This window comes from Emys orbicularis, chromosome 10, assembly GCF_028017835.1.
Source record: "Emys orbicularis isolate rEmyOrb1 chromosome 10, rEmyOrb1.hap1, whole genome shotgun sequence".
Classification (NCBI taxonomy): Eukaryota; Metazoa; Chordata; order Testudines; family Emydidae; genus Emys; species Emys orbicularis.
This window is the reverse complement of record NC_088692.1, coordinates 65,325,979-65,343,384: the sequence shown is the minus strand read 5'-3', so window position 1 is coordinate 65,343,384 and position 17,406 is coordinate 65,325,979.

The window sequence follows — 17,406 nt, the reverse complement described above, 5'->3', positions numbered from 1 at the left end:
ATCCCCATAGATGGGAATGGAGGTGGTATGTATATTCATCATCGGGCAAATCGATTCTTGCCTTTCTGCCATATGTGATTTTTATCACACAGACTTAATATACATGCACAGCAGCAAAGTTAATAGTAATGGATCATAATCTGTGAACAGCAGGTTAAAAAAGATTTACTTAATGAGCTTCAATGGCTCCTTACAACCCACTACAATCAATAAGTGCTAACGAATATGGGTCAGTTCTGCTCTCAGCTATGCTGGTGTAAATCTGGAGTAACTCAACTGAAATCAATTTTGTGACACAGCAGAATTTGTTCTTATATGATGGACAGTAAAAGCTCCCCCTCACTGGGTAAATAATATGCATATCAAATATACATAATATGCATACTAGAATACTATATGCTACTGGGTGAATATTATGCCTAAATCACAATTATGCAGCCAGTTGTAAATTATTATGCCTGTTGCAGTGTTTTTTTAATAGAATGGGAATTTCAAACTTTTGGTGAAAGACTTTTTTTTAAACTATACTTATAGAAAAACAAAAATCAGTTTCTTAATAATCCAGAGATTATGGCACAAATGGACAACAGTCTGCGGAATATAAAGTTTGGGTTTGATCTTCAGAGTTGATGACCTGCAACTCCTCGTCAGCATTTCTCAGGATCGGGGCCCTAATGCGCACACTTCAGCCTAAAACACACTTGGGCCAAGATTTTCAAAGTGAGAGGCTAAGAGCTGGTCAGCATTAGAATCCAGCTACGTTGCTCAAGGGGGTGAAAAACCTACAGGCCTGAGCAACGTGGGTAAGCCGATATAAGTCCCCATGTAGACAGCGCTAGGTTGACGGAAGAACTCTTCCATAGAACTAGCTACCGCTGACTGAAGAACCCATCCCGGTGGAGTTGGTATTGTCTACACTGAAGTACTAGAGCAGCACAGCTGCAGTGCTGCGACTCGGCTGCTGTAGTGTTTCAAAAGTAGACAAGCCCTAAAATTGGGCACCTAAATCCATCTATAGGTTCTTAAATAAGAGACCTGAACTCACTGACTTCACGGGAAATTGGAGGCTGCTCACCATTTTTGAAAATCAGGCCACTGATTAAGGTGCCCAAAAATGGTTTTGAGATTTGGACTCCTATTTTTGAAAAATCTTAGCCCTGGCGCTTAGTATCATTAACTGCTGTGGAAGCCCTGACACTGTGGCAGAACAATGCGAGTAAGTGGAAGTAGAACATGCTTATTAATTCTGCATTTCACAGTTCACGTTTTCTGTGACTGTTGCGAAGACTTGCGTACTTTGCTCTGTTCCTTTGAAATAACTAGGCACAAGAACTATTTAAGGAGGGGGCTATTTTCATTCCTAATTTCTGTGCTCAGTTTCTATTCACTGGGCGTAGGGGTTTGTCGCTGGTATTAAAATAAATAATTCCACTGTGCAGATTGTTTTAGGAAAATCTCTGCACCCTCAACCTAAGCATATCTATTGAATGAGTTTATCTTTGTCTTTGCTTCCAGGTCTGACTCTTCCAGCTCATTTTGTTTGAATGATGCTTCAGGGAATCCCCAGCACACCATGGCACCCATCTTCAAACACCCAAAACATTACCCCTTGGTATAGTCCAGTGACTCTCAAACTTTTGTACTGCTGACCCATTTCACATAGCAAGCCTCTGAGTGCGACCCCCCCTAATAAATTAGTAACAATTTTTTATATATTTAACACCATTATAAATGATGGAGGCAAAGGGGGTTTGGGATGGAGGCTGACAGCTCGCGACCTCCCATGTAATAACCTCGCGACCCCCTGAGGGGTCCCAACCCCCAGTTTGAGAACCCCATGTATAGTACATTACAGAACTCCTCCTCTTCATCCCCCAAGCTATTGCAATGAAGCATCAAGCCCAGAACTTGTGTATTCAGGATAAATCAAGTCAGAAGTGTTCACGTATATTTTTTTTAATTAGCAAAATAACAGTGTGGCTCTAGAATGATGCATGGTGTGATTTTCAAAAACACTCCGTTTTGTCCTAATTCTGTTCCCATTTAAGTCAATGGGAAAACTCGCATGAACTTCAATTGGAGCAGAGTTAGACCAACACTGAATACTTTTGAAAATCCCACCCATAATATCTATAAAAAACATCAATTTAGCTGTTAAATTGTCAAGTTAATTAATGGTACATTTAGGCCCCACAACTATGATACATAAACCGCCCACAGGAGCTCAACCAATAAAATTGCAAGAGCTGGCAGCACTGCATGCTTTTGTATGATGAGTTAGCAGCCGTTAGAGGCTCCTGGGCTTGTTTGTTTGCTGCTCCCCATGGAAGAGAGCTGTTGAAAGGACATCAGGTCTGGGGGGCATCTCAGGGGTCCCTGTGTCATGACAGGCCATCAAGATTTGTAAGTGGGTCCTGAGCCCAAATAAGTTGAGAATATTAGTCTAGAAGATACATTGTTAGCTGTCTCCACAATATTACACATTATTTCCCACTCAGGGGCGGCGAGTTATATGGGCCCGTAGTGCCCATGCTCCAGGAATATTCAGGGCTGGGTCTCTCCCCCGGCTCCACCTGCCATCCCTGCATGCCTCCCCCGGAGTGTCTCCCCGGCCCTGCCTGTCACTCCCAGGTGATTTAAAAGGGCCCGGGGGCCCCTGGCCACTGCCGCCAGCACCGGCAGCACAGTGGGACTAAGGCGGCTTCCTGTCCGCCCTTGCTCCGCACCACTCCCATAAGCGGCCGGTACACCTCATGCTGGGGGCTACATTAGATGGCCATTAATGCCCCTTGGGGTAGGTCTACACTGCAATAAAACACCCACAGCCGGCCTGTGTCAGCTTACTGTGGCTCAGGCTTGTGGGGCTATAAAATTGCAGCGTAGACCTTCAGGCTCTGGCTGGCGCCTGGGGTCCAGGCCCCCTTAAGGGGGGAGGGTCCCAGAGCCCAGGCTCCAGCCCAAACCCCAACATCTATACTGCAATTTTATAGCCTTGCATACCCTAAGGGCCTGGTTACACTTGCAAATGTAGAGCGCTTTAAACCAGCCTTCGTAGAGTGCAGTAGGAAAAGCACTGCAGTCTGTCCACATTGACAGCTGCAAGCGCACTGGTGTGGCCACATTTGCGGCACTTGCAGCAGCATTGGGAGCGGTGCATTATGGGCAGCTATCCCACAAAGCACCTCTTCCCATTCTGGTGCTGTGGCTCGTGGGAAGGGGGAGGAGGTGTGGGGCATTCTGGGTCCTGTCCCAATGCCCCGTGATGCATCGGGTCGCATCCCAGCAATCCCTGTGCTTCCGTCCACATTTGGCGCCATCTTTCAACATTTTTTGTACTGTGCGCTCTGTCTTCCCTTTCGGTCTGCGGGAATGGAACCTGAACTGCTGAGGAATATGCTGACGAGTCTCGCCACCACGTCATGTTTGGCAGTCGAGTTACTCCTTAAGATCCAAACTGACAGTGAGGACTCCGACGATGATATCGACTCGAGTAACGCATACGACACGAGATTGCTTGTGGCATTCACGGACATGCTCACCACCATGGAACGCTGCTTTTGGGCTTGGGAAACAAGCACTGAGTGGTGGGATCACATCGTCCTGCAAGTCTGGAATGACGAGCAGTGGCTGCAGAACTTTTGGATGAGAAAAGCCACTTTCATGGGACTGTGTGAGGAGCTCGCCCCCTTCCTGCAGTGCAAGGACACGAGATTGAGAGCTGCGCTGACAGTGGAGAAGCAGGTGGCTATTGCAAACTGGAAGCTGGCAACTCCAGACAGCTACCGATCAGTCGCTAAACAGTTTGGAGGGGGAAAGTCGACCGTTGGAATCATGTTGATGCAAGTTTGCAGGGCCATTAATCACATCCTACTCAGAAGAACCAACTCTGGGTAACGTGCAGGACATTGTGGCTGGCTATGCACAAAAGGGTTTCCCTAACTGTGGAGGGGACACCAGCCCACCTAGCCTCCGAGTACGTTAATCGGAACGGGTATTTCTCTATGGTTCTCCAGGTGCTTGTTTCATTGACATTAACAGAGGCTGGCCCAGAAAAGTGAATGACGCACGCATCTTTCGGAACACTGGCCTGTTCAGGAAGCTGCAAGCCAGGACTTTTTTCCAAGACGAGAAGATCACCATAGGGGAAGTCGAAATGCCCATTGTGATCCTTGGAGACCCCGCTTACCCTTTAATGCCCTGGCTCATGAAACTCTACACAGGGAGCCTTGACAGCAGCAAGGAGCAGTTCAACAACAGTTTGAGCCGGTGCAGAATGACCGTGGAGTGTGCTTTTGGCCATTTAAAGGGCCGCTGGCGCTCTCTGTATGGGAAGCTGGACCTGGCCAATGACAACATCCCTGCAGTTACATCCGCGTGCTGTACCCTCCATAACATTTGTGAAGGGAAGGGTGAAAGATTCACTGAGGCATGGAACTCAGAGGTTCAACACCTGGAGGCTGAATTTGAACAGCCAAAGAGCAGGGCTATTAGAGGGGCCCAGCGCGGGGCTGCAAGGATTAGGGATGCTTTGAGGGAGCAATTTGAGGCTGAAAGCCACCAGTAATGTCTGGTGCCCTGCATGGGAGTGAAGTGCAGTGGTTCCAAATGTTAGTAGGAATCTGTGTTTGCTATGCTGACTTGCAGTGCCTGTTGCTTTCCTGGGCTAAGGTATCTTTTACTTTATGCAATAATAAAGAATGTTTTCAAAGCCAAAAAATCCATTTATTGAAAAGAAAATTCATTTATTGAAAAGAAACACAACTGCTTGGGAAACAGAAAGGGCAAGGGGGTGGGGTGGGGAATGGTACAATCACAGATTTGCATATGTCCTGTTATCATACTCAGCCTTCCTGTCTGGAGTGTTGTGCAATGAGTGCTGCACTTCAGGGTGGCTATACTGCATGGTGATGGGGGTTGAGTGCAGTGGGTAAGGTTCGTAGTTTTCAAGGCTGGGTGCTGAAGCTACAGGTGTTGGAGGCAGCTGGTGGCGATAAGAACCCGGATGTTGAGGGCAGTGGGTTGGCGGTGACATGGGGGCACAAGGGAAAGAGTTTTGGGACAAGGGCTGCAGAGGGGGGCGGGCACGGTCGTGCTCCACCTGCATGGCTACGAGCACCTGGATCAAGTCCACTTGGCACTCCATGATGCTTATCAGCCGCTCCGTGCTTTGCTGCCGGAGTCCGCGCTTTTGTGCCGGCGCTCCTCATTCTGCTGGCAGATCCTCCTTTCACTCTCCCTCCAGTCCTGTGCTTTTAGATTCTCGTTAAGGGACTGCTGCATTACTTCATGCAGCATGTCTTCTTTGCTTCTATGTGGCCTCTTCCTAATTCTTTGGAGTCTTTCGGCTGGTGATAAGATGGACTGCTGAGGATCTCAAGGTTGCATCTGTAAAGGCAAAATGCAACACTTAACAGAGGCAGCATTGTTCACACCAGACAGAGCAATGATTCCCCCGTACTTAAGGGCAAACACAGTCTACACAATAGCATAATTTGCCCGTCCCAAAGCAAGCGCACATAACCCATGGGAGCCCCAAAATGGTGAGTAAGCACAGGGTCAAGGGGGACTGATTGTTTCACGGCTGTACTATCCTCTGGGTTTCTGTGCCTTGAGGAGAGACAACAACTGCAGGGGGCCCCTATACTGAACTCTGTCCCCACGTTTTCCACAGGAGTTTGTCCTAGAAGATATCTCGCTGCTGAGGGTGACCTGGGAAGCAAGGGAGGGTCTTCTACTACAATGTGGCTTCTGCCCTGGCCCATAGGCAGCTTGCCTGTGTGCAGCAATGGTCTCCCCGCCCATCACGGCACAGTGGTGCGGACATGTTAGCCTGACTGGGACAAGGACCACAGTGGCTCTCCCAAGAAACCTGCACAAGCGCATTGCCCAAGTTCTGGATGAGACCTTTGAAGAGATCACTGAGGCTGATTACCGCGATATGAGAGAGCACATCTACACCCTATTCCACATCTAGGCATGCATGAAGCCCTAACCCTCCTCGTCCCAAGAGCCTACACAGAATAACTTCCTTCCCAAAATAAAAGCCATTTACTGGGATCCTCCTCTGGTGTTTGTCCTTCCCGAAGCACCGGCTGCTGCAACTGGCTACCTTCCTCCTGGCTTGAGACCAGCTCCTGGCTGCATGCATCTAGGGATTCCGGGGTGTCTTCCTCCTCCTTGGCACCCTCGCTCCCACTTTTCTCCTCCTCCTCCTGCCTTGTTGAACTGGGCTCTGAAGTGTCCGTGGTGGTCCTCGGAGGGGAGGTGGGGTCGCCCCCAAGTATTGCATCCAGCTCTTTGTAACGGCAGGTTGCGGGAGCAGCACTGGAACAGCGGTTTGCCTCGTGGGCTTTACGGTAGGCATTCTGCAGCTCCTTCACTTTAACCTTGCACTGCAGTGCGTCCCGGTAATGGCCCCTTTCCATCATGTCCCTTGATATCTGCCCGAAGGTATCGTAATTCCTACGGCTGGAGCACAGCTGGGACTGGACAGCTTCCTCCCCCCCAAACACTGATGAGTCATTGCTCCATACTGGGGATTGCCTGGCGCATGGAGGCATGATCACCTGGAAAGATTCGCTGAGAGCACTCCACGCCTGGCTGGGCAAACAGGAAGTGGATTTTCAAAATTCCCAGAGAATTTAAAGGGCGGGTCTGACGGTTGGTCACCTGAGGGCAGGGCAGTAGAGTTCAAAGTGATGACCAGAGAGGCTAGAACAGGCATTGTGGGACACTTCTGGAGGCCGATCAGAGTGCATTAACAGACCAGGGCATCCACACTGGCGCTGTGGCGCTCCAGCAGGGGCGCATCAAACGTTATTCTACTCGCCGAGGTGGAGTACCAGGAGCGCTCTAGCCGCAGAGTCAGAGCGCTCTACGTGCCTTGCCTGTGTGGACGCGTCGTGAGTTAGAGCGCACGAGGCTGCTTTAATGCTCTCTAACTCGCAAGTGTAGTCATGCCCAAAGTCAATTAGGCTACTTGTGGAGTAAGATATTACTCCCTCTGAGTAAAGGCAATAGGGCCCCACCCTACCCTTACCCATTCAAGTTATAAATTGTCCTAATTTGCTCGAGACTCCACAGTCTCATCACAAGGTTCCCAATATTTGGTGACTCTTTGGACAAACCTGGCCCAACTGTCACTTCATGAGAATTTACTGATTGAAATTTTACTTTTGCTCCTGCCTAGTGTAGAGACTGCAGTGATCCACTTTGAAGCCAGATGGGTATTGTCATAGGGGACCTAGCAACTTTTCAACATTAAGGAACTGAAGTTGGCTTGGAAAGCAGAAGCAAGTCGCATGACAAAGGCCAGTACCTTTGAGGCTATGAAATCTACTAAAGCCACTTTTCCTGATCACAGCTAGCTCTGGCTCAGAGACGCTCCTCAAAAAAGCAATTAGGGGAGCAATTTCTAAAATACCCAAATGTAAAAAGTACAATGACAAAATAAAATTAATACAAATAAAATACGCTTATTGCCCCCAGATCCCTGGTGTTTTCCAGTGTGCCAGCCAAGTGAATAGTGAAGATTTGTATATAACCATATCAAATAACTAATAAAATACTAATAACTTTGCCTTTTTTCTGTATCTCTCTCAAAGTCCATGTACAGACTTTACCCAGACTCCAAAAGCCAAACCAGATTTTTTATAAACAAGAAATGTGTATTTTGGGTGTTTTGGGGGAGGGGAAGGGGTTATTCTGCAGATATTTTCAGCCTCTCTCTCCCTGCACTAAAAGTACCTAGAGACAACTTCCAGTGACCCTGGTCCCTCTAGACCAAACTGGAATACAGACAGGCATACTTCCATTTGGGGGAGGGGGTGTTTAGGAGTAAGGGGAATAAACCCTAAAACTAAAGAAGGGCTGAGGAGGCAGGGTTCAGGCCCAAGTTGCTTTGGGGGCTAGAGGGATAGGTTTTGGATTCAGACTGCCTTGTGTGCCCACTGAGGAGGCAGACTGTTTGGGTGCTTCTGCTGCTTCTCTCTCTGGTACAGGAAACCTACAGACCCTTTATTTATAGAAACTCTATGGAATCCAGCAGAGACACAATTCCTTACATTCTATAGTTTCTGAGAGTAATTTCTATAGAAGCCTGTCGATTTAATCCCCTATTCAATTCCATAGGATTTTTTTTTCCATAAAAGGCACGACTTCCTGTAATTCTTCTGACTAACAGCTGTAGTGCTGCTCCTGTAAGTAGCCAGAGCGTGGACATCTCATTAGTCAGGATTGCCAGACATCAGTTCATAGGACAATACGAGAATTCTATGTAGCAAGCAGCTATGCACTGTGGTAACTGGAGAAAGGAAGAGGCTCTTTGGCTAGCAGAGTGACGGTATGGCATGGAGAGCTACTAACTAATGGTAGCTTCTATTAAAATGGTATTGTTTGTTATATAGAACTCAAACTAACTGAAGAAAGTTATCACCAATTAAAAGCCTCTTTATTCTCTGCATTCCTTAAGTATGCAAACCATCCCTTTCAGATCAATGGGAGTTTTGACTGGAAAAGGATTCCAAGATCAGGCATTAATTTCTTCAGAGGGATTAAAAATCTCTCTTATAAAAAGGACAGAATTATACTCGCTTTGCAATAACTCCACGCTGATATGGGTTTTCCCTAACAGGGATCTAGAACAGGAGGAGCTGCTCTATGTTATTCAGCGACGGGGACTTACCAAGAGTCAGGAACTGACTACTTTCTGTTCAGATTGATCCACCTTAAACGTTCTGCTCCAGTTGGTGTCTAGTTGAAGGTTTTGACAGCAGTTGCATTCAAAATGTCAGTAATCAGTCCTCAGGGTAGTTTGATTTAAATCCTTAGCATTTAGCATTCTCTCACCCAGCGATGCTTAGTGTGTCCACAGCTCCCAACAGGTTAATTAAATTTAGAGACCTTTGGAAGAAAACCTGGGTCAAAAATATTCCAGCCTGTAGAAAATATCAGAGAAACAAGGATGGACAATTATGAAAACATTGTGCATAAAATGCATTAAAACTTTAAGTTAACTTTACACTTTTGATCTAGAGCTTCTTAAAGAGATTATGAATCATTTTAGACCTTTGTGTGTAATGTTAAAACATAGGCTGGAAATCCAGCTCTTGAAATGTATTTCACATCCTTGCATGCTTAGGAATGCCGTTTATCCCACCTTTTAAAAGAGCTGTATCCACTTAATGTATGTCCACATTTTCCATACTGGATTGATTTTTATCTTCAGCCTCTGTTTGAACTGAGACCCTGAAACCTTGAATCCAGATTTTGATTGAGATTTCAGTGAGCGAGAATCTTAGTGTTATGGCCAGCTCAGCAAAACAAAGCGCTTCTCTGTAAAGTACTCTAGACCTAGACCACTTCTATATAGAAATAAATCCTAAAGCATAACTATCCCATTCACAAGTTTGTAGTATTCCATAAGTGGGGCTTTTTAAAGTGGAATAACAATGGTCCATAGAGAAAAGGGTATGTCTACACTGCAATTAGACACCTATGGCTGGCCCGTGTCTCCTGGGGATAGGGCTAAGGGTAGGCTTGCAAACCCTCCAGGAATTAAAGATGAATCTTTATTTAAAGATTATGTCATGTGATGAAACCCCCAGGAATATGTCCAAAATTGGCAACCCTAGCTAAGGGGCTGTTTAACTTCAGTGTAGCAATTCGGGCTTGGGCTACAGCCCGAGCTCTGGGACCCTCCCACGGTCCTAGAGCCCAGGCTCCGGACCAAGCCCCAGTGTCTACACCACAGTTAAACAGCCCCTTAGCATGAGCCCAAGTCAGCTGGCACTGGCCAGCACAAGTGTTTAACTGCAGTGTAGGCATACCCATAGATGAGTGATAACTTTAAAGAAAAATGATTTAGTGGCATCCCCTAATGCAGTGGTTCTCAAACTTTTGTACTGGTGACCCCTTTCACATAGCAAGCCTCTGAGTGTGACCCCCCCCCCTTATAAATTAAAAACACTTTTTAGTATATTTAATACCATTATAATGCTGGAGGCCAAGCGAGGCTTGGGGGTGGAGACTGACAGCTCGCGCTCCACCATGTGCTAACCTCACGACCCCCTGAGAGGTCCCAACTCCCAGTTTGAGAACCCCTGCCCTAATGGGAGAAAATATTGAGCACACGCTCAGAGTTCAAAACCAGTTTCATGGTCCAAGGTGGTGCTAAGGAGCAGATTTCCAGAAGTGCTCAGTTTCCATTCAGAACAATGGGAGCTGCTGGGTACTGAGCACTTTCTGAATATCTAGCTTTTTCCAGTAGGTGCCGAAAAGGGAGCTGAACAATTTTGAAAACATGGCCCTGGGTGCATAAAAAAATGCATTTATTTTAAGTTCCCACATTTGTATCTTTAGGGCCACCTATAAAAGTCACTGTCATTTGTTGTGTTATTGGGTAAGCTCTAACTCTTTAAAGGGCGGCTTAAGCCCAAAATGTGGGTGTGAAAACAAAAACCAACCAATCAAAAACCACAGAGCAAGAGAGGTGGATGAACTTTACAGAACCTCAGAGAGAGGATTGTTTCATGAAATTCTGCATGAGGAATCCAAACACTGCAGCATCAATCTAGTGCATGAGAACCAGAAAGAGAAAAAAGTAAAAGGGCAGCATAACACATTAAAAGTAAGAATTACTTTTCAATTCCAATAATCTGAGGTATTTGTGCCAGTAACTCAGGTAAAGACTAATAGAATTTTCATGGCAAAACCGTTCCTTTAAAGACTAGAGGATTATTGCATACAATTTTTTTCCTCATGCTCTCACTACTGAAGTCATTCAATTTCCACTATAAGTACTTGATTTATATATAAAATCATATACCATTACATGCTAAATCAGCTAAAACTAACATTTAAGTAACCACCAAAAAGCAAGGAAAGAGTGAACACTGGATATCTGGGCTGATCTCCTGTTGGAAGCTTCTTCTGACTCAAATTGTATCCCTACAAAACTGTCTCTTCCATTATTACTGACGAAGCACCCAAAGCGTGTTACAGACTTTACCGAAAAAATGCCGCAAAAAGCTTACAATCCAATTTTAGACATGAAACAAAGAGAGAGAGGAAAAAATGGAGTTAGGGAGAGAGAAGTTAGATGAAAAAAGAAGAAAAAAAGAAAGAAAGAGCTACAGTAACATATTAATGTATTTGCCCAGTTTTGGTATAGGTGGATCCCCCGACCCCACCCTAGTTTAAAAAAGAAAGTTTGCTCATTATAGGAAACGCTGCAGACGTGAGGTATTAGGAGAGATTGAAGAGGATTTGCCTTTAAAGTCTGGTTCTGATGGCCTCACTTGACATATAGACAGTGCCACAAGAAATGTGAAGCCTCAGTTGTAGTCAGAGGAAATTATTATTCATTCTATCCCTGTAACAAACCATTTAAGAGATGCCTTATATTCTAACCAGAATGCTGCAATGGAATTAGAGAAAGGCAACACTTCATCGTGAAATAAAAAAGAGAAATACAGACTGTACAGAAAGCAAGATGACCGAATCCATGCCAAAAAGTTGCATCAGTTAAAGACAGAATTGAATTTTCAACAAAAATAAAGAAGTTGTCTTTGTTGAAAACCAGTGCTTCTAATGCATAAGGGAAGACTTATATATATGATATATATGCACAACCAGGCGGCTGCCATTTTGATCTACAAAATGTCAGACTCTGCACAGCATGACCTTGCAGGTATGGCGCATGTGAGGTCACGTTGTGTGTTGTGGGGCCACCATTTTGTAGATCAAAACAGCAGCATCTTGGTGCAGTGTTTGTGGAGCAGGTCTGGACACATTGGCTGTGTGGAGGAGACTGTGCAGATGCTAATTTGGCCATTTGCACCATCTGGCTGTGCAAGCATCCAGCAGAGGAACTTGAATGCAGAAGAACATTCTCTGGGGGGCAGCAGCCTCATCAACAGAGCATCCTCTCTGCTCCAGCTCGTAGGAGCCTGTGCTGGCCTTTTTGGAGATGGGATCTGCAATGGCTTGTAAGCTCCTTAAGGCAGGGCCCATATCTTCTTTTAGGGCACCTCAGTACCCTGTTGGAACTCAAGAATAGAGGATCATTGTAAGTCGTGGTCTCTGTGCTGCCCTAGTATCACCACACAGGGTCTTCCTAAGTCCTGGTCTCATTTTCTCAACAGTGAATTCCTCTTTCTGATCAGGGATAGGAGGCACAATGGACTCTTTTTTACAGAGTATCTCCTTCAACCTCCAGCAGTGAGTCTAGTGATGAACTTATGAATGAAAAACAAGAGCCCAAGAAATGTGCTCAAAAATATGATGAGGCTTTCTTAGTAAATGAAGTTGTTCCATCTGCGGTGTGGACTCACTGCATGATTCATAGAGAACAACTGGCATCTAAAACTCTGGGTCCAGAGCTAGGTGAAGTTTTGCAGCAGGTTTAATCTATTGTGAACTACATCAACACTCAGCCTCTTAGCGCATGTCTGTTTGCAAAACTGTGGAGAAATGGGGTCCACTCATGATACATTGTTCCCTACACTGAAGCTTATTGGCCCTCGAGAGAAAAAGTACTGGGACAATTTTTTGAACTGAAAGATGAGCTGCGTGCTTATGCAATGGACTGCAAAAAAGAGTGAATTTGTTGATTTTCTTTGTGACCAAAGGAAGATGAGCCCTCTTGCCTATGTCACAGACACATTTGAAAAACTGAATGAATTGAATACAGGTCTGCAAGGAAAGAACTCCCACCTCCTTCAGTGAGTGATCAAATCACAGAATTCATGAAGAAAATGGTTTTCTAGAATAATCTATTGAAGACAAATTACTTCCCACAGCTTTGCAATTTTCTGGCTGACAACGAAATTATTCAGCCTCCCATCCAGGTGAGCAGCTCGCCAGCTGGAGGAACAGTTTGCATCCTTTTTTCCTCGACTTGGACATGACAAAGTATGATTGGGTGCAAAACCCCTTTCAGTGCAAGCTTGATGCCACGGATTTGCCAGCAGCTGAATATGCTGCACGCTTAACATGCAACTTGAAACTGATGGTGCCGTTCACAAGCACGTGTTTGTGTGAAGCTGGATTCAGAGCACTTGTTGCCATCAAGGCTCCGAATTGATTTACCACCGATGTCACATTGGAGATTAGATACGCAATTTCTACGACACCACTGGACTTAGAGAAGCTGTGTTGCAACATGCAAGCCCATCTGTCACATTAGAGAGCATTACTTAATGTGTAAATTCCTTAGCACTATACGTTGCTGTCTGGGGTCACAGGAAACTGTAAGTCACAAAAAGGGGTCATTCATGCAGGCAAAAAGTTTGAGATCCCCTGACATCAATCAAACAGAAATACCTCCCAAACCCCATTCATCCAGGAACATACCTTCCATCTTTCCTCCAAACCTGTGAAATGTTTTTTGCAACATGCCTTATCTTCCCTCTTGTACAGGCAGAATTCATTGTACAGTATAGGTCAGTAACATCTACATGGTCAACATCTCTCTTTCCCTCCCACCCTTGGAACGATGAGGACAGTGATTTTTTATTTTGCCAGTAACTTCAGTGGGAGGTCAGGATTTCAACCTTGATCTTTTCTGTCTCCTTGGGGAATGAGAAATTATTTTTTCCATGCATACTTTGCTTGTATACTATCCCTCTAGATCAGGGGTGGGCAAACTACGGGCCCCGGGCCAGATCTGGCCCGCGAGCTGTTTTAAGACGGTCCGCGAGTCCACCACGCAACTCGGCCCCGCTCTGGCCATGGTGCTGGGTCGGGGGCTGCACCACATGGCTTGGCCCCGCTCCAGCACTCTGGCCGGGGCGCAGGGTTGGGGTCCGCACCACGCAGCTCCCGGAAGATGCAGCATGGCCCCGCTCTGGCTCCTACGCAATCCAATGGGAGCTGCAGGGGCAGTGCCTGCGGATGGGGCAGTGTGCAGAGCCGCCTGGCCGCGCCTTCGTGTAGGAGCCGGAGAAGGGACATGCCACTGCTTCTGGGAGCTGCTTGAGGTAAGCGCCGCTTGGAGCCTGCACCCCCTGAGCCTCTCCGCACGCCCCAACTCCCTGCCCCAGTCCTAGCCCTGATCCCCCTCTCACTCTCCAAACTCCTCAATCCTAGCCTGGAGCACCCTCCTGCACCCCAAACCTCTCATCTCCTGCCCCACCCCAGAGCCCGCACCCCCCAGCCGGAACCTGCACCCCTTCCCACACCCCTGCCCCAGCCCTGATCCCCCTCCCGCCCTCCGAACCCCTTGGTCCCAGCCCAGAGCACCCTCCTACACCCCAAACTCCTCATCCCCAGCCCCACCCCAGAGCCCACACCCACTCTCGCACCCCAACCCTAATTTTGTGAGCATTCATGGCCCGCCCTACAATTTCTATTCCCCGATGTGGCCCTTGGGCCAAAAAGTTTGCCCACCCCTGCTCTAGATCTTACATAATGATTTCATCCATAAACATATATAAAGCTAGTTTATAATGCCCTCTGCTGGATTTTGTTAAGTAGTGGAGCTTTTTCATGCTGACATTATTTCACATTATCAGTTAAAGAACGTTAACCAGGAGCCTGTGAGCTTGATCTTGAGTGAAACATAGAATTCTTGATCCTGGGAACAAAACATGCAGTCAAACTGCTGGGGAGGGGACTGCTGGGGAAGGAGCAGGGTGCAGAGGAACGAAGCTGAGCCACTATTCTAGAAAAGAAAATTCAGATGGTTTACTTAAATTAAGGCACCTAGACTTCCTGGAAAAGACAGTTACCCTTTTCAGTAACTCGTGTTCTTCAAGATGTGTTGCTCATGTCCATTCAACTTAGGTGTGTGTGCTCGCCACATGCACCAGTGCCAGAAGTTTGTTCCCTCAGCAAAATCCATAGGGGACTGGCTCTGGCGCCCCCTGGAGTGGTGTGCACAAGCTGCGGTATATATGGCGCCGCCGGCTCGCCCCACCCTCAGTTCCTTCTTGCCGCAAACTCCGACAGTGGGGAAAGAGGGCAGGTTGTGGAATGGACATGAGCAACACATCGTGAAGAAAAAACGGTTACCTACCTCTCGTAATTGTTGTTCTTCGAGATCTGTTGCTCATGTCCATTCCGATAGGTGTGTGAGCGCGCCTTGTGCACAATCGTCGGAAGGTTTTTCCCCTAGCGGTACCTGGGTCGGCTGTGGAGCCCCCTGGAGTGGTGACTTCATGGTGGTGAATATAGGTCCCTGCCGACCCTCTGCCTGCTCAGTTCCTTCTTGCCAGAATACTCCAACAGAGAGTAGGTAGGTGGGATTTGGAATGGACATGAGCAACACATCTCAAAGAACAACAGTTACGAGAGGTAGATAACCGTTTTTTCTTCTTCAAGTGATTGCTCATTTGCATTCCAATAGGTGACTCCCAAGCAGTTTCCTCGGAGGAGGGGTCGGCGTTCACCTGGTTGCTGAATGCAGGACTGCCCTGCCAAAGGCTGCATCATCCCTCACCTGTTGGGTGACGGCATAGTGTGACGTGAAGGTGTGATTTTCGCTAGGACCTTGCTGATGAGCAGAATCGGAAGGAATGTGTACATCAGGCTTCCTGCCCATGGCAGGAGGAAAGCATCGGAGAGGGAGCCCTTGCCCAGACCCCATCTGCAGCAAAATCTGTGGCACCTCCTGTTCTGCCTGGTGGTGAACAAATCCACTTGGGGGAGTTCCCCACTTCTGGGGGATCGTGCCGGCTACCTCTGGGTGGAGCACCCACTCGTGGTGAGAGAAGTCCCTGCTTAGGTGATCTGCTAGCAAGTTCTTGGCACCCAGGAGGTGACATGCTTCTAGGTGGATTCCGTGGTCGATGCAGAAGTCCCAAAGATGAAGTGCCTCTTGGCAGAGGGCGGAGGATCATGCTCCCCCTTGTCTGTTGATGTAGAACATCAAGGCTGTGTTGTCCATCAAGACTCTGCCCACTCTGCCCTACAGGTCAGATAGGAAGACTGCACACGCCCTGAGCTCTTTGACGTTTATGTATAATGTAATTTCCTTTGGGGACCATGTGCCCTGGGTCTGGAGATTATCGAGGTGTGCCCCCCAGCTGAAGTCCGAGGCGTCCGAAACTAACTCGACTGAGTGAGGAGTGCTGATTAAGGGAACTCCTTCCAGGATTTTTCCGGGGTCGGTCCCCCATCGCTGCGAGGTTAGTATCGTTGCAGGGATGGTGGTAACCTTTTCCAAGTGGTCCGGGACTGGGAGTAGACCGTCACCAGCCATTGCTGCAGGGGTAACATCCGGAGTCTGGCGTGGCGCACCACATATGTGCACGCAGGGCCGGCTCCAGGCACCAGCTTGCCAAGCAGGTGCTTGGGGCGGCCACTCCAGAGAGGGGCGGCAGGTCCAGCTATTCGGCGGCAATTCGGCGGACGGTCCCTCACTCCCGCTTGGAGCGAAGGACCGCCCGCTGAATTGCCGCCGCAGATCGCGATCGCGGCTTTTTGTAGTTTTTTTTGCGCCGCTTGAGGCGGCAAAAACCCTGGAGCCGGCCCTGTGTGCACGCTACTATATGACCTAGGAGGCACAGGAAAACCCTGGCCATGGTCAAGGGAAATGTGAAGACTTCTGTGACGAGGTCCGTCAATGCCCTGAATCTCTCCAGCGGCAGGAACGCCCTGACGCAGGTCGAGTCAAGCACAGCTCCGATGAACTCTATCCTCTGTACCAGAACTAAAGTGGATTTTTTGTCATTTACCAACAGGCCAAGGCAACGGCAAGTGGCTAACAGCATTGCAACATCCCTTTGGACCCGAGACCTGGAGCTGCATTTGACTAGCCAGTCGTCGAGGTACGGGTAGATCTGGACACCCTGATGGCTGAGGTAAGCAGCCACCACCGACATGCACTTGGTAAATACCCGCGGTGCTGTCGCTGAAGACCCCTCGGTCCGTTGTTATAGATGCCCACGCAGGGAGGAAAGGAGAAAGGCAGTTGGCAAAAATAGGGGAGGAAGGATCCTGAGAACAGTCTGGTAGGTCGCCCTCAGGCGTACCTTCAAAATGGGTGCTTGCCCGCCTGCTTATTGTGGGTCTAGCTGGATGAGAAACCTGCGGAGGCTGGTGGCTGGGACGCTGCTTGTAGCCTCTGGATTTCTTATGGGGAGGCTCCTGGTGAGGGTGGTTCCCCTGGCCGTAAGGCTGCTGTGGCTTGAACCACTTGCGGGCAGGGCTGGGAACGTACAGGCCCAATGTTTTAAGGGTCGTGCAGGAGTTCTTGAGGCTGTGGAGCTTATTGTCCGTCTGTTCCTCAAACAGGACTTGCACACTGAAGGGAAGGTCTTGCATCGACTGCTGAGCCTCCGTGGACAAGCCAGAGAGGAGCAGCCAGGATGCCCGGCGCATGGCGACGGCCAAGGCCATGGTTCGGGTGGCAGTGTCCGCCACATCCGACGATGCCTGGAACGTCGCTCTGGCCGCCGTTGTGCC